The sequence below is a fragment of the Lissotriton helveticus genome, chromosome 12 (assembly GCF_964261635.1).
Source record: "Lissotriton helveticus chromosome 12, aLisHel1.1, whole genome shotgun sequence".
Taxonomy (NCBI): domain Eukaryota; kingdom Metazoa; phylum Chordata; class Amphibia; order Caudata; family Salamandridae; genus Lissotriton; species Lissotriton helveticus.
In genome coordinates, this window is record NC_136073.1 from 411,278,425 (window position 1) to 411,304,683 (window position 26,259).

General features: G+C 45.7%; 1 long non-coding RNA gene across 1 annotated transcript in view; it reads left to right on the forward strand.

The window, feature by feature from the left end:
* Positions 1-1,607: 1,607 nt before the first annotated feature.
* LOC144798612 (uncharacterized) overlaps positions 1,608-26,259 on the forward strand; it is a 48,527-nt gene continuing 23,875 nt past the window's right edge. The window contains exon 1 of the long non-coding RNA XR_013603579.1: positions 1,608-1,647. This is a non-coding gene — a long non-coding RNA (uncharacterized LOC144798612). The remainder of the gene's footprint in view (positions 1,648-26,259) is intronic.

A 26,259-nucleotide genomic window follows, 5' to 3' on the forward strand; every position in this document is an offset into this window, starting at 1 on the left:
TAGGGGGGTGACACCCTTATGGTTGTTTAAAACTTGTTCCTTTTGGTATGTAGGTCTAGTAGCCACAGGTTGGCTTTCATTGGGGTGTTTAACAACATTCGTTTTAGGCAAACTAGACGATATATGAACATCGATACAGCTATTTTGGACCAATTGCTTGATTTCCACATGATTAGCATCAGTTGCGTCCCTAATTTGTCCCACCATCTCATCTAGTCTCTTGAGTCTTTCAACCAGCGGCAAAATTAGAGCCCTAACCAAATCTTCAATCTCGCCCAAAAGGGGAGCTGGAGTAGTACAATGGAGCGCATGTGGGCTTTAAATAGTCCTCTCTGGATTAGGGGGCAGAGTAGAAGCCTTAGGTGGACTGTTATACAATTTGGCTTGCTTAGCCAACCTCCCCCTATGTTTGGCACCCCTGCGCTTCCTTTTTATTTCTGGGAGCTGTGCAGCTACTGTAGGTTTAATATTACTGTCATTAGGGGTAGAGCCTAGTGTGCTAGGAAGACATTCCTCAGGTGGTTTTGGCACATCTACAATAACAATAGAGTCCCCCTTTGTAGATTTGGGGCTATCACTGATGTTAATGGTGATGGGGGTCGAACCCATGTCCCCAATGTTCCCAGTGTCTGTCATGGTGGCATTTTGCTCGATACCCTCCATTGATGGTGACTTTGGCATTGATTTAGGAAGGACAGGTAATGGGCATATATTAGGTGGAGCATCAATTGATAACCCGTTTTTAACTCTGACAATTTCGCGTTCTATGTCAGACGAGGCCCGGATTAAATAATGTTCAATTAGCCCCTTTGAAGTCACATTTTTAAAAATGAAATTTTTGGGGACCCCCTTGAGTGACATATTGGCAATGGTGGTGATCAACATTCCAGGGAGTGAATAGAACAAGGGCTATAAAATAACAATAAAAGAAATAGTACCCCCTACAGAAGCAATATCAACAATACCAGGTCGTAGAGCCCTACTTGGGATGCCTAGTCCAACTGCAATATCAGCTCTGCTACTCTCAATACAGTCCCAGCTTTTGTATGCAGCGAACAGAGGGGTGGCCCAGTCCAGTCTCCTCAGGCCTCAGAGGGCCCACCCTTTGCCCGGGCTTCGCCCGGTCCGCGCGCGGTCCCGCGACGCGGGGGCTGCAGAGTTTTTAAAGCGCCTCCGGGCGCGGACACTGTGATTGCCCCTTCCGGTGCTGGTGTGCTAGGGAGCCTGGGAATTGACGCGGGGGCTGCAGAGTTTTTAAAGCGCCTCCGGGCGCGGACACTGTGATTGCCCCTTCCGGTGCTGGTGTGCTAGGGAGCCTGGGAATTGTAGTCTCCCTCCGCTCTGCGGCCACAAGATGACGAGCTGCGGCCGCGGGAGGGAGACAGGGTAGGCAACAGCGGGATCAGGTCTCCAGGTCAGGTAAAGTCAAAGTGCCCCCGCAAATTACATGAACAGCGCCCGCTCCACCAGGGCTGCAGAGTTTTTAAAGCGCCTCCGGGCGTGGACACTGTGATTGCCCTTCCGGTGCTGGTGCGCTGGGGAGCCTGGGAATTGTAGTCTCCCTCCGCTCTGCGGCCGCAAGATAACGAGCTGCGGCGGCGGGAGGGAGACAGGGCAGGCAACAGCGGGATCAGGTCTCCAGGTCAGGTAAAGTCAAAGTGCCCCCGCAAATTACATGTAGTAAGCTGAAAAGCCTCCTTGTGTTAAGGAGCTACACTTTTTGAGCGGTGAAGACACCTTTTCATATTCTGACATGATGTTTCTTGCATGATTGACATGCCAATTTTTTTTAATGCCTGGCTCATGTACAGGCTGTTAGAGCCAGGGTCGGCTAATGGCTCTTCTGTCAATATGCTGGCTCAAGGAACTAGAGTACAATCAGAATTACCTCCAGCGCTGCAACACTGCATCTTGGGACAAAGCAGTGCTCTTACACATTTTACACCAACCTCCACTCGGGGTGACTTCTCATTTGCATGGGTGAGTAATGTGGTCTTTTTGACACCATGATAGTCTCCGCAGCAAATCGGAACACACCGTCTCAACCAGCCCTTGACATGCACTTGCTACATTTTGTTCGGGTTTTCCAGTCCAGTCAAGTGACAACTTTCGAGAGGGCCTGCTGTCCAGCATGCATATCACACTCTGAACTCATGCTTTCTTGAGTTTCAGTTCCCAGAAAGGGAGAGCAAGCCTGTACCCATAACCTACCACGTAAGTCAAATCAGGCCACTCCAGAAAACTGTCGCCAGCCACGGTGAGGCCTTTACTGATAAGCAGTTTACTCACTGGTATGCCCGCTTGGAAGCCACTATGATCATGAGCTTTTTGTGCCCTCGTTTTTGTTCCAATTTTCATCATTGATGGCATGCAGCAAGGAGTAAACCTAGATTTGCCACTCAATTTAAAAAATGCAGGGACCAGACAAAAGATACTTTCCACTTAAATCACATCACTGAGGAATGTGACTGGGCATTGTTTCACTCTCTGGTGGGCATCTTTACTGCATATATGTTATTTTTAGTGTCTGAGCCCCAGCCAATAAATACATTGGATTTGTTGTCACCGCACTTATCAGCTGTGAGCAGGAGAGTGCTCATAGCTCTCGCCCTGGGTAACTCGTCATGGAGTTTCCATTGATTTCAATGGAAAGTCAATGGAAGTGCATCATGTGCCTTAGCAGCCAAGTGGTTATGGTTACCGGATTTAAGTATGAAAATGAGCACTCACAATGTTTTGAGCGTGACATTTGAAATTACTGATTTAGCGCTCTTGCATATGTTGCAGGAAAGCCTAGCAGGAAGTCTACTTGCGTGGTGGAGGAGGGCAGATTAAAACAATTTATCTCCAACACGAATCGTCATGTCCGGGGCGTTGGGGAACACGAATTCCCCTCCACCTGATCAGATATTGTGTTAGTAAAGGGAGAGTTGAAGGCGTGTATCCTAATATCAAGAACTGTATACACTCAGCATAAAAGCAGTTATATGCACTTTATGATAGTAAAATCTATGAATAAAATAGATCTTTATTTAACACTGGATATGCCGGCTTTACACAGAACGTTCCACGTGTATTTTCATTTAAATGTATTCCCTCAGTGGCTAGTGGGATGACAAAAGTTCTCAGACCCCACCCCCAACCCCGGCTGTTCATGTGATATGGCTTCTCTATTGGACACTTTTATATTGAAGTTATTTGTCCCCTATAGGCTGGTCTGCGATACAAGAATATTCACCCTCTTGTTTTGCCTTTAAATTTTAAACAAGCTAGACCAGCATTACTGTATTTGCAACTTTTAGATAATCGTAATGTATGCTGCTAGTTAACTAGGTTTTTATCTGGGTGTTTTATGCTTATATATGAATTTGTAGTTTCTGATTTGATCATGTATTCTATAAAGATTTTGTATTGTTTGTACTGTGCTTTTATCATTGCTATTGCAAATGGAATAAAGACATTTGACGATGACGACTCTGTGCAAGGCTGGTAGTGACCCACCAAAAACATCTGGTGACTTTCTAACCCTTGACCCCATTTTCAATAGCTTGGGCGTAGGGCCTGGAATGTATCTAGGCTTTTTTTTTATTTTGTTAAGTCTTTGTGGACCCTGTTGTGGAGTTTGTGGACCAAAGAAGGCTTGCATACTCTTTTTCAATTTCTTATGTTTTTAAAAAAAAAATGGTGTCCTCATACATGCCATCAAAGAGCGCTCAAGTTGGAATACCTCCACTTCCCTCCTACAGGCCATTATTGGAAGCCGCCCAGGTAAGAGGCCTGAAGAGGTGATAGAGTCTTCCCAGAGACACAGCTGTATCCTTGTCCCTCTCCCGTTGACGATACCCGAGGGGCCACCTGATGTTAGGGAGGACCGGACCAACAAGCCTCGTCATAATCATTGGACTGATCTTACTTCTGTCTCCAAGTCTTCAAAGCTGACCAGAAATTATTAACACTAGAGTTATCACAGGCCATGTCCGATTGACTTGTCATAATGATGTTTTTTAGACAGTCCGCAAAGACAGGTGGTGCCTCAAGCTTCCAAGCTCTACAGATTTCCCTCCTAGCGATAATTACTACAGATAGTACAAACTTTGAAGCTGGAGCGTTCAAACCGTAATTCACCAGGAGACCAAAAAAGATTAGCCTACCACTTACTTCAATCTGCATGCCCAATACATCCTCATAAAAAACCACATACCTCCATCCAGAAGGGGCCGATCTTCGAGCAGTTCATAAATATATGCAAGTCATCTGCAGCAGGAAACTTACATCTGGCACAGTGGTAAATTGTTGCGGACATCTTGGACAATTTACCTGGGATCCAATACACAATATGAGCGGTGTACAAATGGTTTCTCCTTAGATTAGCTGATTTGACCGCAGCCTGTAACATAGAAAAAGAGTCACACCAGAGTTTCCGCAGGTCATCTCCATTTTCGGTGAAAACATTACCCCAGCGTCTCGCCAACTCGGACACTAGACAGGCCCCTGTTTCTATGAACGCCCCATACCAGAAAGACACCTCATGTTTCCATAATCAAGTTCTAGCAATCGAGTCAATGGTTTTACTGGAATCTTCATTACTCCATAATTGTGATGACTAACATGTGGATAACTGATAGAACTTGAATTTTGTCAAGGTCCCCCTAGTTATTCGGGACATTAGGTCCCAACTCATAACATGTAAATCCACCTGGAGATCTCCCCACAATCTGATACCTGCAGATCTAAGCGGTTGTGATAATTGGTCCTGAAGACAATCCGGGGTGCCTGGGGAATCCCAGATTGGGGCCTGAGGCGCATAATATGGTATTCCTAGTGTTTTCCTGATATACCCCCAGTTTCTTAGTGCAGCCGATAAAACCTTGAGTCTAACTTTCTTATAGAACTTGGGGTCCCCAAATTTATAGAGAAAAAATTCCTGTCCCTGCAGAACATCATGCAATAGTGCCCGGAACAGGCGGCCCATGGAAGAAGAATCGATGGCATTAGCTAGCATTCTAAAAATTTTGAAATGGAAAGCGTGGCAATAAGAAAGCAAATCAGGTAAAGTTAATCCTCCCAGTTTCAGCCCTCTCCTTAGCTTTTACCATGCTATCCTCTGGGTCTAAGTGGCCCAAATAAATTACCCGATTTTGCCTTGAAGGATGGCAAGATCTCTAACGTTAAAGGAAAGTGGGATTGAATTAAACAAAAAAGTTATCTTAGGTAAAATTATCATTTTTATAAGGTTCACCCTCCCGTATATGTTTAATGGGAGATTCGCCCAGCGTTCCAGTAGGGAGCCCACCTCCTTAGAGACCTTCTCCCAGCTGATCCTAGATGTATCATTCAGCTGCTGCGCTAGGTGGATACCTAAATATCTCATCCGACCTTTTACCCCTGGTATTACATCTGTACAATTCCAGCTCATTATTTCAGTTTTTTCCCTATTAATTTTATAACCGGAGACCTTTGCTAAATTCTCCCGCTAGCTTATATAATGTAGGTATAGCTGTTACGTGATCAGAAGTATACATTAAAAGGTCGTCTGTATAAAGGGCAACCTTAAGATCCAGATCGGCAATGGTAAAAGGCAAAATTGAGGGTTCTTCTCTAAGAGAGCAAACAAAAGCTTTGATATATACATTAACAATAAGGGGGACAGGGGGCAACCCTGCCTAGTGCCTCTTGAAATATCAAACCATTCAGATAGAGTGCCATTGACTAGAACTTTTGCACTTGGGCTCAAATACAAAGATTTGATGGCCTCAATAAAATTCAATGGGAAACCAAAACTACGCATGGTCTCCCAAAGATAGTTCCAGTTGACTTGATCAAATGCCTTAGCAGCGTCTATTGCAACAAGTGTTAATGGCAACCCTTTCTCAATTGCAACATCAATGGCTCCTATAGCTTGAATGGTGAGCTCATTGAGCTGCCTTCCTGGTATGAACCCCCTCTGATCCGCGTGTATGATAGTTTTAATAATTTTTGCCATCCTAGTAGCCAAAATTCCAGAAAAAATCTTAAGATCAGAATTGAGTAATGAAGTAGCCTATAAGCCTCAATTCTTTAAGGGTCCTCATCCGGCTTAAGGATCAGGGATACTATTGCCTCTGACCATGAGGGGGGGATAGCCTCATTATCTAAGAATATTTTGTTAAAGAGAGTTTTTAAAACCTGTACAACCCTATCCCACAGGCTCAAATACATCTCCACAGGGAGCCCGTCTGGCCCCACGGCTTTACCCTTGCTCATTTCTTTGAGCTGCTCTCTGATCTCCCCTCTGAAATACTAGTAGCTAGATATGTCCTGTCACCCTCAAACAGATGATGAAGATCTCTCTTATTCAACCATGTTTTTACAACTGCAGGACTATAATCTATTTCTTCTTTATATAGGTCATACATAAAAGATCTAGCCTCCCCCTGATTTCATCCTCTTCCTCTTCCTGTTGCAATAGTCCCAACCCTCTTTGGACTAAGTTCTTTATGTTGTTCTGGACTCGGTCCACCCTGGATTTCCAGGCAAGAAGAGAACCAAATTTTTCACCATAGGTGAAATGCTGTAGTTTGCTTGCATCCCATCTGTCCTTTACGATTTTATCCATCCTGGCTTTGAGACCAGCTTGCAAAGAGACCAACTCTCTCTCTAGCTGTGCATAAGGCTTCTAGACATAAGAGCTGCCTGTTGCAGTTCCTTCTCCTTATCCTTAATTCTCCTAGAACTATCTGCATCCGCTTCCTTAGCCGATCGGCTTTTAATGATCATCAAGGAGCTCAGAGTCCCCTCACATATGCCTTGAAGGTCTCCCAAACTATGTGATCACTGGTGGTGGCGATATTAAACCGAAAGAACTCTTCTATTTTCCCATCGAGCTCTTTCCTCACCCACTCCTCCAATAGTTAAGTCCTATCCAAAGTCCATCTCCTTTGACACCCATCTGATTTAAGGTTAAGTCTCATCTCTACTGTGGAGTGATCTGATATTGACGCACGAGTATAGGCTATGGACTTAAGGTCTGATAGTAGGCTCTGATCAACTAAAAAATAGTTGATTCTTGAGTATTGCCTGTATTTTTTTACTATAAAAGGAATACTCTCTAGCTTTCCCTTTATCCACTCTCCATATATCTAATAACCTAAACTCCTTAGCCAAAGTCTTAAGTGTGGAGAAGGTTCTAGATGGCACCTTATATTTTAATTTAGATATACGATCCAAATCTGTGTCAAATGCTAAATTAAAGTCCCCACCCAATATCAGTGGACCAGATGTTTCTAACAAATTAGCCTGAAGCTTTAAAAGAGGACCCGGATTATCCTCATTTGGCCCATAATACACAGCACAGACTACTGATATGCTCCATTTCTCCACCTTAATCCCTCTGTTACGTCTTATAATCATAGCTAACCCTCTTGTACAACCCCCTGGTTGGAGGGCATCACCTCTTGGACCCATCTGAACTTGTTAAAACTCTGATTACATTCTTGGGCTTCCAGGTGGGTTTCCTGCAGTAAATAAATGTGAGCCTCACTCTTCTTTAAAAACTCGCTCACCCGGGTTAACTTTCTAGGATTTCTAAGACCATTCACATTCCAGAAGAGGAACCTGGGGGCATATTATCAAGGGATTTATCTCCGCTTTTTTTGGCTTTAAAAGCCAAGAAGGCGGAGATAAAATGATCTCCCTATCAGCAACAGGGTGCTAACACGCAAATTCGCATGTTAGCACCCTTTTTCTCTATGCTTCCCCTTGCATCTCTAATGAGATGCAAAGGGGGCGTTCCAGAGAAAAATAATAGGAGAAATGTTGTTAAGCGACATTTCTCCTATTATCAAGCATGTCGCTAAACCTGTCAGTGATGAAAAAATCAGCGCTAACCGCGATTAGCGCTGCTTTTTTTACACCTGGTATTTTCCTGACTTAGCTATGATATCCTATTGAAGGTGGATATCATGGCTAAGTTTGTGACCCCCTATCATCAAGCTAACGCCAAACTTCGAGAGATTATCATTGGTTTTCCAGCGATAATCTCTCATTTGGCAGGTAGCGCAAGGATTTTTATCACTTTTGAGATAAGCGTTGCTAATAGCACGCTATCTCAGTGATAAAAATCCACGCTAGCCGGCGATAATTATCCTAGCGTTAAGTGCGCTTAGCAATAGTTATTGCTGGGGCTTGATAATATGCTTCTTAATCTCCTGTCGTCTACTCGTATAGGATCTCGAATCTCGATAAGGATAACCCAGCTTGAGCCATTAAACTGCTATTATTTGTATGAGGACACTTTTCCAATTTTTCTCACCCCCCTTCCCACCCCCTAAACCCCCCACCCCCTCCACCCTTGAGGAACCCACCTTCCATCTTTGGCGCAAGGCGCCAGATGGGACCCTCCATGGAGCAAACCGGCGTCTCACTATTCTATTATATTCTACCAACGACAATTATATATCTCACCTCGATTCGGTGCCCAGTGCCCATTAACCGTGGCATGGTAGTCTAAACATGGTGATTTTGCAAGATTCAGATATTCACAGAATACCTGCCCTGCCCCTTCTCCCTCTCCCCCCCCCCCCCCCCCCCCCCCCCCCCCCCCCCCCCCCCCCCCCCCCCCCCCCCCCTTTTTTCTTCCTCTCTTTACTTTTTTTTTATTCTTCTCTTTACTCCACTAATCCAGCTGCAAAAAAAAAAACAGCATAAACTAAAGAGGCTGACCATATGAGTTTATCTCAATCTACCCCCTAATCTGGAGCAGTAGGGCATCTACATCTTCTGGAGAGCTGAAGTTGTACATCTTATTATTCCACATTGCCTTAAGTAATGCAGGAAACTTCATTTGGACCTGTGCCCCCAAACTCCTAAGTTCTGGCATTCTAGAGCCCAGTTCCTACTGCCGCTGCGCTGTTCTACTGCCTATGTCCAAGCAAATCTGATATGCCTCCATCTAATGGTGTGATGTGACCCCCTTCAGGGACTTCCCTAGAATCAACTCTTTAACTGCATATGTCTGGAAATTAACTAGGATTTTCCTAGGTACTTTCCTGTATGGGTGGGGTTTAAACGGGTCCCGATGGACTCTCTGGATCTCTGCTTCCAGGTCAATATCTTCTCTGTCTTTCAAAACCCCCTCCCTTAGCAGCATACACACGAAGGTCTTAATATCCCCCTTCTCCACTCCCTCCAGGATTTTAAGGTTCCTCAAGTTGTTTTTGCGAGCCTGCGTTTCTAGCTGCTCCAAGTCCAGCTGTAGTGCTCGATTCTGAGATTTCAAAACCTCAATATCCTTCGTGTTTCCCTGGACTGAGACTGGGAGAGTCTTGACCTCAATTTTCAGCGAACCTGTGCGTGCACAGATATCAGGGGAGGAACATGGCGGCGGGCTAGCGCCGGTCGCGGGAAGCTCTGGGAGCAGCGTGGCGCATTGGCGTGAATATGGCGACATACAGACTCGCTGTGTGCAGTAAACTCACCCGGTAAGAATGTGGCATTGTTGGAAGTTCCAGGGGGGCTCCTGGTTTGATGCAGTCTTTGCTTTTTAATATTATTTTGAGGGAGCAGTCTCCGGAGGCTGGACGCCGGCACTAGGACCGGGGGAGCCGATGGCCCAAGAACCTTCGTCAGAGGCAGAGGCTGGGCCGGAGTCTCGCTGCAGTCTTTGGGGCAGCCGAGCGAGGCTATGGACGCGGTTCCGGGCAGAAGCTGCATGGCTTAATTCTGGCGGTTCAAGCGGGGTGAGTGCTTTGCCTATACCTTTGTGTGTCTTGGATGCACGGAGCCCTTCAGACTTTTGCGGGGCAAGCAAGATACCGGGAAGAGGTCAGTGGGAGTGCAAGGCTCTGGTCCCTTTATATACTGCATTAATCACTGCAATACAATCTGATAAAGCTGCGCCGGTACTGAACATAGTGGGGGAGGTGGCTGTACCTAGGGGCCCTTATGATATAAGAGATAGAAGGAAGAAGAAAGGGAAAGAGGAGCCTGCCACTGGGGGTACTACAGCAAAGAATAGATAACAGCTCCGATCTCAGACTCAGGTGGGGTTTAAAATCAGGGGCACTCTGGATTCTTTAGAGTGTTCAAAAAGAGTCGTACCCACGACCTCCTGCAAAAAGAAGAGTACTAAGCCTGGGGGCATTGTGAAATCTAAAGTGCCTGGTGGTACCTCTGTAAGGTCTACTCCCTCCCTGAAATCTTATTTTAAAATTATGGAGCAGGCTGTGAAGCTACAAGATCCAGAAACAGTCGCAGGTATAGCTCCAGCCTCGCAGAGTAGCCCCCCAAATTCATCTCAAGAACCGCTTTTCTCCCTTGGTTGAGGTGCAAGAGGTGCAGGAAGTGGAAATGAACACGGACTCTGCGAGTCCTACTATTCCTTGAGCCAGCTAGATGATTCAACTGCTATCACTGCCTCCTAAGCTCCTACTCAATCATCCAGTCAAATAATTCAAATAACTCCACAACTTTTTCCTGCCAGCCCCCCAGATATGCTGGAGTCAGCACATGAAAGCCCTGAAGAGGGGGTAGGGAGTGATCAGGTACAGCTGGCATCCTTTTTCCAGGCCTTAAGGGGCGACCTGCTCTCTAAGTTCGCAATCTTGGAGGCAAACCAGAAGGGGATACAAGACAAATGTGAAGCATTAGAGTCCAAGATTGATGATATCTGTGCACGCACAGGTTTTTCAATCTCTTATGTGATTCCAAAGCCCAACATTGGGGCTCCAATTGCCATAGGACATTCAACACAGATCCAAGATTACTTTCCATGAGTTCACAGATCCCTGGTTAGGGTGTACGGACCACAGGCAATGCTGGAACTGTAGACCCAACCCTGGGTAAAGACATAGGGGCCGATTATGATGGAGGATTTTCCGCATCCTCCGGGCCGGCGGATGCCACCGCCGGCCCGGAGGATGCGGAAAATCCTCTGCGGAGCCTCAGAAGACCCACCGCCACCTTAGGATGGCGGTGGGTCTAGAAATCTGTCCGCAGCTTTTCCGCCGCGGTCGCCTTCCGACCGCAGGGGAAAAGCTTTAACATGGCTGACGGTGTCTATCAGACACCGCCAGCCATATTAGGATGGTGTAGAAAGTATGTTATGTTATGTTATGTTATTTTTATTTATACCGCGCACAGCTGCCCCAGCAAAGGGGCGTCCTGGCGCATTGATAAGGCAAACACAACACAGCACTAAAAAGAGACAGAAGGGAAATGAGACACATCATAGGGGCTAAGCAAATAGAAAGGTCTTGATAGCCCGTCTAAACTGAAGGAGCTCATCAATGGCCCGGGTTTGCAGAGGAAGAGAGTTCCACCAGCTTGCAGCCAGGACTCGAAAAGAGCGGCCACCAACTCTACTCAATTTAAAACGCGGGACCACTGCTAAATTCTGACCCAGAGATCTAAGAGTGCGCGAAGGAACATAAGAAGTCAGCAAATTCTCTAGGATTTGGGGGGATGTACCCTTGAGGATTTTGAATGCAAGGCAAAGAACCTTGAATTTAATCCTCTGCTGCACAGGGAGCCAGTGGAGAGAGCGCAGGGATTTAGACACCGAGCACCGCCTAGGCAAACCTGTCACCAATCGGGCCGCAGCGTTTTGAACTCGCTGCAGCCGAGAAAGTTCTGATTGGTTAATCCCCGCCAGTAATGAGCTGGCATAGTCCAGCCGAGACAACACTGATGCTTGGACCACCAGTTGTCTTGTGGGTGCATCAAAGAATTTGAGGATGGGTCGAAGTCCTCTAATAATGCCATAGCAAGAAGCCGCCACCTTCTTGGTATGACAGATGAAACTGAGGGATGGATGAAGCCACACCCCCAAATTTTTTATCTCTGATGCTGGGAAGGGAGTCACACCCAAGTCCGAAGGCCACCATTTGTCGCCCCACAGTGCCACCTGTTTACCAACCACCATAATCTCAGTCTTCTTGGTGTTTAACTGGAGGCAGTTGGAATTCATCCAGTTAGCCATTGCCTGCAAACCATCGCAAAACCTGGGAGCCTCCAGATCTGAGTCCCCACTCAGTGTGACCGCCAGCTGCGTGTCATCTGCGTAAGAGACCATCGTCAGGCCCCACCGCTTGACGACCGCAGCCAGCGGTCTCACATAAATATTAAAAAGGGTGGGACTCAGCGATGACCCCTGTGGGATGCCCTGGTCTAACGGGTAAGATGACGACTTACCGGGTGGGATAGCCACCTGGAATGACCTGTCCGTGAGAAAAGATCGGAACCAGCATAAGGCGAGGCCAGAGACGCCCACTTCCTCAAGTTGCTGAAGCAAAATCCTGTGCGAGACCGTGTCGAACGCGGCACTGAGATCTAATAACAATAGTGCCGCCGTCCGACCCGCATCAAGCACAGAACACAGATGTTCGACCATAGAGAGAAGGGCCGTCTCCGTGCTGTGACCCGCACGGAACCCGTTCTGAGTAGGGTCAAGGATGTTAGCCCTACCAAGATGGTCTGAAAGAGTGGCATTCACGTGGGCCTCCGCAACTTTTGTGGCCCAAGGAAGTAAGGAGCTAGGGCGGTAGTTTTCAGGTTTAAGGGGGTCGAGGGTCGCCTTCTTCAAAATTGGCGTGACTACAGCCTGCTTCCATATGATGGGAACTACTCCAGAAGAAACGGACAGGTTGATCAGAGACAGCACCGGGGTGTGACAGACTGGCGCCAAGATCTTAAGTTGGGCCGGTTTCAACGGATTTGCCGGAGATCCTGACTTGATTTTAAGACTGAGAGAGTCAAACACCTCCATAGATAGCGGGGGCAAGATGGAAAGACACTCCCCGTCACCTAAAGTGCAACCAACCCGCTCTAAAGTAGGGGAGCCCATAGGGAAAGTGCGATAGATGGCTTGCACTTTTTCATGGAAGAAGGAGGCCAGGCCCTCGCAGTGGACGTCCGAGCATATTTCCGTTGAGGTTGCTCTCTTAGCCATCAGGTCCTTTAATACTTTAAAGATGAGTTTCGATGGGTTATCAGAATTCTGAAACTCATGGGCATAGAAGGAAGCTCGAGTTTGACACACTGCCCTGTGGTAGATCTTGATCTTAGCAAGATAACAAGCCTTCAATTCCGGGTCAAACGACTTCCTCCATAATCTCTTGGCCTGTCTACAGGCCCTTTTAAGAGATGCTAAGGCACTATCGTACCAAGGGCTCGGCTCCTTCCGACGACACTTGGACCAGCACATAGGGATCAGAGAGTCGAGGGCCCCAGAGATCCACTCACAAAAGGAGTCATATCCACGATCAACCTCAGTGAGAGGGCCTAAAGGAGCCTCCTCAAGCAGATGGTAAAAATCCTCCAATCTTAATTTGTGCCAATGTCGTTTGAGAACAAGTCTGTCCTGAGATAAAAAAGGAGATTCAGACAAGGAGCATGCCGTTTTCACCAGCATGTGGTCTGTCCAGACCAGCTGGGAAGAACCAAGAACTCTAAAACCTTCTAAATTTGTGAAGAAAGGGTCAAGAATATGACCGCCTCTATGTGTGGGAGTGGTAATCAGCTGAGAGAGCTGTAGAGCCTCAAGATCCGCCAAAAAGCTCCTGATGGAGGGTAAAGAGGGGCAGTCAAGATGGAGATTAAGATCTCCCATAACATTGAAATTAGCTCAACCTAGTGCCTCTGTACTGATATAATCAGGGAGAGCAGCCCTAAAAACGGAGTCACAGCCCGGAGGACGATAAATTAATAAGCCAGAAAGGGTAAACTGGTGACTAAACGCAATTTTAAAAAGAGCGCCTTCACACCCAGAAAGTTTAGCGGCTTTCCACTCACAGGGGTAGCACCGTTTAGTGGCCATAGCAATGCCTCCACCTCTAGTCGTCCGATTTAAGGTAAAAATGGCATAATCTGGGTGGAAGGCCAGGTTAATTATCGAGGAATCAGAGTCTTGGAGCCAAGTTTCAGTCAGGAAAAGCACATCAGGGGAGCCATCAATGAGGAGATCATATACCTCCTGGTAGTGCTTCACCAATGATCTGACGTTTAAGCTCCAGATACTCAGGTCCCGCTGTCCTACCTTCTTTTTATAAGGTGTTAAAAGCCCCAATGAACGAATAAGAGAAGGGGGCTCCAGTGACCAAGCACCACAGCTACAATGATAAGGGCCACATAGTGGGTCCACGGACGGGAGATCGCAGCGTATAAATCGATCCCGAATGGCCAGTAAGTCGGCCCTGTTGTAAATGATCGGAGGCGAAGTCATGATGTCCAGTCCCAGAGTCCCAGAGTCCGGCCGCGACCCGCGCTTCCTTAGCGCTGACGGGCGCAGACGGGCAGGACTCTGGCACGACTCAGGCACAGCGAAGGCACGCCCACTGCGCGTTACCGCTGCGCGGGTGAGGGAGCTTTAGGTAGGCGTCCCTGTGGTCGTCCGGAGCGCTAGACCGCTCCCTGAAGATGTTGCCTGAGAGACCACACCACACCACTCCAAAATGGCGCCCAAAAATTCCCCTCCACCCGGAACCGGACCCGCCGAAAAGCGGTGTTCGCCGATTATGGTGCAGGTAAGGGGGCGAAAATAATTCCCAGCTAAAAACAGGGGCTAAGCAACTAAATAGAACTTAAATGTCAGAAAGGAGCGTTAAAATTAGCAGCGCGATAGTAGGAGCGCCAAGCGCAGTGCAGCGTTAAATATTCTCATCAAAGGCTTTCCTGTAATTGGTCGCCTTAAGTAGGCGTCCCTGTGGTCGTCCGGAGCGCTAGACCTCTCCCTGAAGATGTTGCCTGAGAGATCACACCACACCACTCCAAAATGGCACCCAAAAATTCCCCTCCACCCGGAACCGGACCCGCCGAAAAGTGGTGTTCGCCGATTATGGTGCAGGTAAGGGGGCGAAAATAATTCCCAGCTAAAAACAGGGGCTAAGCAACTAAATAGAACTTAAATGTCAGAAAGGAGCGTTAAAATTAGCAGCGCGATAGTAGGAGCGCCAAGCGCAGTGCAGCGTTAAATATTCTCATCCGCCGTGAAAAAGCATACGGACCTTCACTTCGGGGGCCCGTTGCGGGCCTCCTGGGTGAAGGGGGGGTGCACATGGGGTTACCTATGGGACCCCCCTGCATTTGCGTGCATAAAGCAGCAGGCACCGCGCGGTGCCTGCCGCTTTGTGCATGCAAATCCACAACTTACATTTTTAACATTGCGGCGGGTGCTGCTTCAAGCAGCCCCTGCCGCAATGTTAAAAATACAGGATGTGACCGCCAGGGTGGCGGTCACATCCTAATTTGCACGGAGGGACCGCTGCTGCCCCTGCAGACAGTCCCTCCTACTCTATGGTGGCGGACGGACTCAGGTCCGTCCGCCATCATAATCGGCCCCATAATGTTGATAAAACGGATTAAAAAAAATATTTTAAACAAGAAGTTTCCCTATGACTTTTGCCACCTGATCCAGGCAGTTAGAGTATGTTCCCCCTACACCTTTATGGTAGCATCTTTTTTATTTGTCATTACCCAGGGACCAAGTCCCTGTGCTCATCAATTGAGCCTCATAATTTTCTCCAGTTTGAGACCAGGTAATCAGATTGTTCCAGCGCTGCAGACCAGGGTTTGAGGTTCACCCTCTAAATAGATTTGAACATTTTCCTAAAATTTGAGTCTGTGAATGGTATGAATATCTCTAATTTGATTGATAGATCATATGAACATCAAGCCCTCCTTTGACATTTTTCTAACAATTGTTCAAAAACTACTGATCAGATGTACACCAAACTCAGACAAGGTACTTCCTTAAGTAAAGTTCTATAGAAGTTAAAGTGGGAAATATTTCTTTAATTCTTTTACTTTGCATCTTGCTGGAGCAATCTGTATGAAACTTGCCATGCTGAACCCAAATTCGTTGAGAGATTTTTTCATGACAAATATGTGCAGAATCATCAAACGGTGGCAACATTTCTAAGAAAACAATAAATGCCAAATGTATCAACATTAAGAGTTCAGACATCACAATTCCTAAAGTATGACAGTTATATTTTTAAAAATAGAGATACCTAGTGGGTTGCAAATATTCATGAGGTAGGTCAAAAGTTGTGATTCACTAGGAATTGTAGCCATCATATAACTGGTGGCCTGCTGGAGTTAACAGACCACTATGCATGTGTTTTCCTTCGAATAAAGAATACTATTTTTTTTAATAAGGCAGACCATTTCCCTTAAAAGAAACAGGACCGCATTTAAAAAGAAAGGTGTCTTTCCTATTTTTGTTATTTGGGAGGTGGCAGTGGTCTTCTTAAACAAACAGGGCCCGATTCACAGAAGTAATCTGAGAACTCTGAGACGAACGTTTAACTTTACGACTTTCGCAATTTCCAAAGGCCATTAATGAGTAGTAAAGTTAGACTTTTGGTCTACGTTTAGACCAAATGTCTAACTTTACTACTACTAACGTTAGACTTTTGGTGTCTAACTTAGACGAAAAGTCTAGCTTTAGTACGACTAAAGTTAGACTTTTGGTCCAAGTTAGACTTTTGGTCTAAACTTAGACCAAAAGTCTACCTTTACTATTCGTAAATGCCCTTTGTGAATACTGAAAGTCATAAAGTTAGGCTTTCGTCTCAGATTACTTCTGTGAATCGGGCCCACATTTATTTTTTTACATTCATAATTGAGAAGGGGTCTCTTGGGGACCCCTTTCTCATTTGCGAATGAATTACTATCACATTTTCGTAGTCAATTAAGTAGTAAGGTTTTTCGACTAGTCGCTTCCCAAAAAAATGCAGAGAGAGTGAAGCAGGTTAGCTGCATCTCAAGGAGTGACAGTGATGCAGCAACACATACTGCACTGCACTCATCCCCCATGAAGTTTATCTCTTAGTATTGTATGCCAGTCGAAACTAAAAAGGAGGCACAAGACAAGGTCAAATACCAGAAGGATCATGGAATTGAAAACAGAGAGAAAGGGAAGGAGAAAAAATGGCTAGCCCATCTCTTCTTTGTTATGGGTGTCTCTGATGTTCTGTCTTTAGTTACAGTGCTGGTATTACTCAGAGAAACTAAGAATGTAAAGCAACCCACTAATCAAAAAAGGTACATGCAGATTTTAGTGTATTTATTTATTTATTTATTTTATTTTTTTTTGTCCTCATTTGCCTTCCCTTTTTCCCGAAAAGGGTTCAAACCAACCTCCTTGTTGATCTCAACATCGTGATTTTGGAATACCCAATGGTATTATGTGTAACCCAGAGCTGAGAAGGAGTTTATTTGGCTCTATCTAGGTTTTTCAACCTGTAGGACCCGATCGATTCGAGGCTGACCCTTGGTCCAAGAGCATTGATGGCATAATCATTGGACCCGGGAAAAAAAAAAAAACAAAAAAAAAACCCCGGGTTCACTTCCAACTAACCAAAAAATCCCAAAAGGCCAAATTACGTTCACTGGCATTTCTTTGTAGGTCCATTTTAGAAGTTTCGTATAGAGATGACAACCACCGGGAATGTAGGGGGGGGGGTTTCTATCCATTGAATACAAATCTGTCTTCTTGCCAATAAGATCGCATAAAAAAGGAAAGACCTCTCCATTCCTCTGATATTATCTGCTATACCAAAAATGACAAGTGAAAGAGTGATTGACAAGGAAGTTTATAGAATTGAATTGAGCGTGTTCCTTACCTGTTCCCAGAAATCTGATAGATCTGGGCACTCTAAAAACATATGTATGTCGTTAACTTCAGCCATATTACACTTATTACATTTTTTGTTTGGAAGAAATTTAGACAATCTTAGTGGTGTAATATAAGCTCGGTGAATTGTGAACAGGTGGTTGCGTCTTAGCCATGCAGGTTTTACCATTTTGTATAGTAAGACACAAGACTGTTGCCATTTCTCATCACCTTGAGTGTCAATCACTTCCCCCCATAATTCGTATGTTAATTTGAATTCCCCATCATTTTCTTCCAACATCTGCCAGTACCAAGTAGCTACTTCTTTACCTCCACTGGGTCGCTCTACCAGCATTTGTTCGAGTGTATTAGTTTTCCCGATATTAGGGTCTGTATTATTCTGAGATCTGAGCCAACTATCTAGTTGGATATATTTATATCTAGAAATTTCTAATCCTGCCAGTTCTTGTAGTAGATTCCAGGGTATCAATTCTCCGTCTATAATCAGTTGGCCCCATCTTGCGATCCCTGCTTGTTTTATAATTATTGATAACCTGTCCTTCAAAAATTCTGGTAAGCCCGGTGAGTCCCAAATTGGAGAATAGCTGGAATAATATGACAGGCCCATGTTTTTTCTTATATGATACCAGTTTTTGGCCCATGATTGTGCCATCTTTAACTTAATTTTTTTGAAAAATTTGTAGTTGCCAAATTTAAAAATAAATCCCTCAGGTGTTAGGTTTGCCGCCAATATTATTGCTTTATACAAACTGTTAGAGCTTAGGTTGGATGGTGATTTCAATAACATTCTCGTATGTGACATTTGAAAAGCCCATGAATAGTAGACCAAATCTGGGAGTGCAAGCCCCCCCTTCTCCCTTCTCCTTCTTAGTTTCTTCCATGAAATTCGTGTTGTTTTATAATTCCAAATGAAAGAATTGATTTCTCTTTGTGACTTTTCCAGTTGTTTCAGCTCAAATGTCAGTGGAATTGTATTGAAAATGAAAATAAACTTGGGGAGGATGCACATTTTGACCAGATTCACTCTACCATATACAGAGAGTGGAAGATGGGACCAGGATTTTAGCTGTTTCTTACTTTCCAGGTGTATTCTTTCCAAGTTATTTGATGCTATTTTGTCCAGGTCTTGTGTTATTCTGACTCCTAAATATCTCATAGCTGTCGAAATTTTTACCTCCAACATGATATTTGGGAGGTTCCAAACCATTACCTCCGTCTTGCTAGAGTTTATGTCATATCCCGATATTTGTCCAAATTCTGTTGCACATGTTATTATTGCTGGGAATGCCATAACTGGGTCCGACGTGCATATCAGTATGTCGTCCGCATATAAAGCTACCCGCTTTTCCCAATCTCCGTAACGAAAGGATGGTATATTAGTGTGTGTCCTGAGCCTTTGGGCAAATGGTTCTACATATAGATTAAAAAGGAGTGGGGAAAGAGGGCAGCCCTGCCTTGTGCCCCTAGTTATGTTAAAAGCCTCTGTCAGGCCCCCATTAACCATTATCCTAGCAGAAGGGTTATTATAGAGTAATTTGATTGTTCTACAAAAAATTTCTCCACAATTAAATTTTTTTAGTACCTCATTAAGATATAACCAGTTGACTCTGTCAAATGCTTTGGTCGCATCTAATGTCAGAGTAGCTAGGGGTAACAAGGTGGTATTTGCTATATCAATAGCCCCCACGAGTTCATGAATTAACTCTGCCAACTGTCTACCTTTCATGAATCCTTTTTGATCAGGGTGTATAATACTTCCGATAATGCTGGCTAATCTAGTGGACATGATATTTGTGAAAATTTTATAGTCACTATTAAGAAGTGATATAGGTCGATATGAGCCACATTCTGATAGGGGTTTCCCTGGTTTTGGAATAAGTACTATCACGGCTACTCCCCAAGATTTAGGTGGTATATCACCATTTAATAAAATTCCATTAAAGAGAGTCGTAAGTTCTGGAACCATAATCATTTCTAGGGATCTATATATTTCTCCTGGCAGACCATCCGGTCCTGCTGCTTTCCCCTTTTTGGAATGACGAATTGCTTTAATGATTTCTTCCTCCGAAATCTCTTTTTCTAACAATGTTTTTTGATTTAATGTTAGGATTGGTAGTGTAATGGAGTCTAACCAGCTATCTCTTTTATATTGATCATTTGGTAGATCTTCTTTATAGATCTCCTCAAAAAACTCGTAAAATGCCCTTCCGATATCTTGGTTGGTGGATCTAATCTCTAGCTCCCCGGCCACCTTAATTTCTCTTATATAATTTTGGGCTTTCTCACTTTTAATTTTCCGCGCCAAAATTTTTCCTGCAGCTTCACCATACTCAAAATTTGAAGATTTGCTCACTTCCCACCTTTTATTTACTCTTTCTTGCAAAATATTTTCTAACTGGTTTTTTAGGTCAGCCAACTTCTCTTGATCTGGAGATGATATTGTCGGGTCCAGCCTTGATTCCAAATATTTCATATTATCTTCTATTTTGCTTATTTTTTCGTTGTATACCCTTCTCCTATAAGAAGCTCTATTAATAATCTGCCCCCTTAAAAAGGCCTTAAATGTTTCCCAGACTATTGTCTGGGTAGCAGAAAATTTGTTGATACTAAAAAAGGCTATAGTTGCGTCTGATAGAAACTTGACCTCTTCCTGCTCTAACAAGATAGTACGGTCAAAAGACCAAGAGTGATGTTTGACCACATTGTCTCTTTTTAAAGTAAACTATCCAGTGGTGGCCCAGTGACAAATTACAATATGGTAATTACAGCAGGCTGGGACCGAAAGACAGATAGAGGCAGAGACAGAGAGAGAGGAAGACAGACGGAGAGAGAGAGATGGAGGGAGCCAGAGGGAGGGTGAGGGAGGGAGACAGAGAGAGAGAGACAGCGAGGTAGAGGGAGACACAGGGAGACAGAAAGAGGGAGACAGAGAGAGAGAGAGAGAGAGAGAGAGAGAGAGAGGGAGGGAAACAGACATATCGCCTGGGCCTGGTGCAGATGATACGGTTGCTGGTGTGGTTAACGGCTCAGAGGAAAAATCACTCACTTCTGCCAGATCTCTTTCATATGAAAGAGCACCAAACCAAGGATACAAGTGAGTTGTGGGAAGGGAAATGGTGATTCAAGCGCCCCTCCCTGCGGACGCCCATGATACTGGCCTGAATAGTTTTGTACTGCCCTGGCTAGTTGCTAGTTGTACTGTGACACAACTTCCTGCTGAATCATTTTGTGTTAATCATATTCCTAAAGAGCATTGCTTACAGATTATGTCTTTCTTTCTTCATATAGTTGGCAATACTAAAACCTCCAAACCAACGAGGAGTATGCTGGCTGTACTGGCCCGGCAACGGAGGCTGGAAGCAACTGTTGCCGAATATCGGCGACTGGTGGAACTCGAGGGGGATGACACGCACTCCAGTGCATCAAACTTAACATCGTCTACATCCTCCTCTGTTACCCCACGTTCTGCCGGTAAGCACAGTGCTCCAGCGAACCGGAGCCGTGCCGGAAGACGCCACCGCCGAGCAGCAAAAGCTGCACCTCGCAGCACTGTTAAAGGTCGATTGCGCCGTGCACTCCGCAGAGTGTCAGACCTAGAGGCGGAGGTCCAGAAATGGCACAAATTTCAAAATGTGGTGGAGGGCCTCCGCCTAGATCAAGCCATCCTCCAAGAAAAATATGATGCCCTGGCCCTAAAGCATGATGCCCTGGAGGCCAAACTTACCAGCTTGCATCCCTAGAGTGTCCCTTGCCCCTTTTTTTGAGACTTTTGGGGGGTGGGAATTGGGAGTTGGGTTTTTTGGGGACTTTTGAGGACTATTTATTTGTTGGGGTTAGGGAGGGTCTTGCGGGAGATTATTTTGTTAGGGATATAAATATACTTTTTCAAACTTTATCTGAGCATACCTGTTTTTTTACTACTTTTGAGCTGGGTGGGTGGTGGTTTTGCAGTAATTTCATTTAACTGAACACTGTCATCGTGTTGGTTGACGTGCAATAGGCCAAATGTTTTCCTAAGTAAATGCCTGTCACAGAGTTTGTTAATTCAAGAGCCCTAGGACTTTGCTGCTAGTACCACTGTCACTCTCTCGCCTCTCCGAATACTCCATTATACTACCTCCCATCCAAAAGCTTATCTTACCTGTAATTTGTGTTTGAGGGCTGGCTCCACCTGGAATTCACAGAGTCCTAACGCGTTCTGCAGCAGGGCCACAACTGGAGTTTCCCGGCGTGGATTTTCTGCAAATCAAAAGCAATCAACATTAGAAATGTGGTAGCGGTGCTGACACAACCCTAAAACCTAGAAGCCCCAGAGACAGCACCCCTGAGACAGGCAAGCGAGCAATATAACGCCTACACGTTCACGTGCAATAGGCCAAATGTTTTCCTAAGTAAATGCCTGTCACAGAGTTTGTTAATTCAAGAGCCCTAGGACTTTGCTGCTAGTACCACTGTCACTCTCTCGCCTCTCCGAATACTCCATTATACTACCTCCCATCCAAAAGCTTATCTTACCTGTAATTTGTGTTTGAGGGCTGGCTCCACCTGGAATTCACAGAGTCCTAACGCGTTCTGCAGCAGGGCCACAACTGGAGTTTCCCGGCGTGGATTTTCTGCAAATCAAAAGCAATCAACATTAGAAATGTGGTAGCGGTGCTGACACAACCCTAAAACCTAGAAGCCCCAGAGACAGCACCCCTGAGACAGGCAAGCGAGCAATATAACGCCTACACGTTCACGTGCAATAGGCCAAATGTTTTAATAAGTAAATGCCTGTCACAGAGTTTGTTAATTCAAGAGCCCTAGGACTTTGCTGCTAGTACCACTGTCAATCTCTCGCCTCTCCGAATACTCCATTATACTACCTCCCATCCAAAAGCTCATCTTACCTGTAATTTGTGTTTGAGGGCTGGCTCCTTCATTTCTTCATTTCTTCATTGTGCAGAATCCAGGCATCAGCATTATGGGTAATGGATAGGGTGAGTCTGGAGGAGGAGGACTCAGGATAGACGACCAGGACTGAGTTCTTGTCAACTAACTGTTGTGAACCTGAGGAATGCTGCGGCATCAAAATCAAGACAGTTCTGCTGATGGGCTTGTTGTTTGATTGGGTGATTACAGTTTTGTTGGGAATGTGATGAAGCACTTGCTAAAGAAAGACAGACACACAGGAATAAAAGTGAATAAGGAGGACTATTTACAATTAATGAATGAATGATTGAGTCATTTTCAGAACTCGCTGTCAGGGAAGCAGAACTCGTCCTCATACTCTGCTAAATCATCAGTCGGGGTTACTTCTGGTAACTGAGGAGAACTTTCCTCGGGTAGGGCGGTGTCCTCTTCTTCCTGCGTGCATTCTCGTACTCTGTAATCTGGTGGTATGAAGTGCTGGTTCATCTTTATCAAGGTGAGCCGCTCCACATTTGCGGGCAAGAGGCGGGACCTTTTAGAAGTCACAATGCCACCAGCAGAACTAAAAACACGTTCTGAAGACACGCTTGCGAGTGGGCAAGACAAGTAATTGATAGCCAGGTTGGTGAGCTCTCGCCATATTTTTCTTTTCCCATGCCAATACGCCAATGGGTCCTCAGTAATATTGACCTCTGTTGAGTCATCCAGATAGGCCTGCACCATTGAAAGAATGTCCTCCCGGATTCCTGTACTTTGCACTTCTGTGTCCTTTCTAGGACCAGGAAACCCTAGCTGAGTTAGCCAACTCGCTTCAGACATATCGCATGCGCCTGGTGCAGATGATACGGTTGCTGGTGTGGTTAACGGCTCAGAGGGAAAGTCACTCACTTCTGCCACAGGCACAGATGCAGACGGGCTTTTTTGGGACGCCTGATCGCCTGCTGATTCACTAGTAGTACTGTCTTCTCCTACAGTTTCCTTCCGTTCTATTTCAAAACGAATGGCTGACTGAGCTAGCCAACCTTTGTACTCTGTAACATCCGATGTTTCAAAAGGAATTATTACTTTGCCAAACAATGGCTTTTTGTAACGTGGATCCAGAATAGTAGCACAAATGTAGTGCTGTTGTTTCTTGATATTTACAAGCCGTTCATTGCTAACTAGGCGTTGTAATAATCTCTGCGCCAACTCATGTGCTTCGTTCTTTCCAACGTCCTTTAATTGTGAAGACACCACCTTGACTTGGTGCTCGAGCTTCAGCAACAGTGGGATAGCTTTGCTCAAAGAACAGTCCTCCCTGCTCACGTCACGCGTGAAGACCTCAAAAGGCCGAAGCATGTCTGTCAGGCTTTTAACTAGCTGCCATTGCTCCACCGCTAGCATCATTCCTGTCGTATCACCACCCAGGTTGTAGAAATACTCATTGACTACTGGAAACAGCTCATGCAGACGCTCAAGCATGTAGAAGGTTGAGTTCCAACGTGTTGCCACCTCCTGGATAAGTGCTTTCACTGGCATTCTACGTTCATTTTGCTTGCGCCTCAGCTCCTTCCGGGCCTTAAAAGAATGGTTGAAATGTGTGCATATTCTTCTGCAGATGGTCAGTGTTTTGTCGACTGCAAGTTCTTTTTTCAAAAAATTTTGCACAACAAGGTTGATACAGTGCGCCAAACACGGCACTCTGAAATAGAAACCGTCCTCCATGGCCCTAACTACATTCCTGCCATTATCTGTAGAAACATAACCAACCTTGCAATTTCTTGGGCGCAGCCATTTCAAGACCTTTTTGTTAAAGTCAGCCAAAATGTTGACTGCAGTATGACTTTTCTCCATGCCAAACATGGCTAATGTTGCATGTTTACGAGCACCCTTAAAAATCTCGACCAAGTCACCACCTGCATTTATCTGTTTAATAACCCCTGAAAAAGAGACCCAGTGTGCAGTGATGCACATGTAATCAGTGGCTGCGCAACTGGTCCACATGTCTGTTGTCAGGTGTATAGTGTGAACAGCACTCTTCTGCAAAGCTGCCCCCACCAACTCAAGCACCTCTTTGTGTAGTGCTGGAACAGCAACCCTGGCAAAATAGTACCGGCTAGGAACCTTCCATTTAGGGGCCAATGTTGCCACGAGTTCAAGGAAACCCACACCTTCGACAAACGAAAAAGGGAGAAGGTCCACCGCTAGCATTTTTGCCAGCTTAGTGTTATAGAGGCGTACAGTTGGGTGGTTGCGTTGAAATTGCGCATCTGAGGAGAACATGGCTGAAATGGTGCGCTGGACAAATTTACAGGATGATGCTGATGCCTTCTTCGACCCACTTCTGATCAGTGTTGACATTTTCCGCATTGGTGTGTCTCCCAGACTCTCAGTGTGCCTGCTATGTGTTACGGAGGGTGTGGTGCTGCAAGGGGTACTGGGTGCAACTGGACACATGTCTGACGCTTCTTCTACCTCCCCATCATCTTCAGATGAAACACCTACTATGGGTATATTTTGGCCACTTGCCCTTTGGGATCGCTTTCCCTTGACGTTTGCTAGGTGCGGAAACCATTCGACAGCGTGCTTTCTTTCAAGATGACCTATCTGGCCTCCGGTTCCATAGTTGGTACCAGTCTTACCACGGCTAACGCTAGTCTTACAAATGCAACAAACGGCTATGTTATCATATTTTTCATGGACACTAAAAAAGTTCCAAACTGGGGACTGGAAACTTCTGGTTTTGCCGCACGAGGTGATACTGCTGCCAATGCCAGATGAAGCAGTGGTGGATGAGCCTTGCAGACATCTACTGGGTTGTGCAATTATTGCAGCAACCTTACTTGAGGGAGTCGAGCTGGATGGAGTCCCCCTCCGGGGAGAAAATATGGGAGCTGTAGGTTTTGTTGAACTTGTGGTACTACTTGACTGCGTTGGTGGTGCTACCAGTGGCACGTCGCCAGGGTCACGCTCAGCATGACGTCGGGATAGGGTGTAAATGTCTGTCTGCTGCATGGCCGGTGTGGCTGGACTGACATGTGTGATGACTAGGTCATTGCTGTCATCCTCTTCAACAACATCAGAATGCACCACTTCATCAAGTCCGACGTTCGGATCCATAAGTATGAGCTTTCCGGGGCCCTTCCTTTTAACATTTGATACCTTTCGCAGCTCATGGTGTGCCTCCCTCTCAGACGTCGGAGATGGTTGCCAATCCAGATCCAGATCATCATCTGATGGAGCGGGGCTTGAAGAGGAACTTCTACACACCCTCCTTGATCTTTTCCTTGCTGGGGAGCTGGGAGAAAATGAATCATCAGGAGGAGTGGCTTCGTCTTCCTGACATGATACCCCGGCTCCAAAGTCAATTTCCTCCTGTGCCCCTACTTCTGGAAGAACAACCATTGTGGGCACTTGCACCGCTCCATGGCCATCTTCACTGACCTCTACTTGCAAGTCTCCATGGACCTCTCCTTCTCGGCCTTCTCCTTCTCGGCCTTCTCCTTCTCGGCCTTCTCCTTCTCGGCCTTCTCCTTCTCGGACAGCTCCTTCTCGGCCTTCTCCTTCTCGGACAGCTCCTTCTTGGCCTTCTCCTTCTCGGCCTTCTCCTTCTCGGCCTTCTCCTTCTCGGCCTTCTCCTTCTCGGACAGCTCCTTCTCGGCCTTCTCCTTCTCGGACAGCTCCTTCTCGGCCTTCTCCTTCTCGGCCTTCTCCTTCTTGGACAGCTCCTTCTCGGACAGCTCCTTCTCGGACAGCTC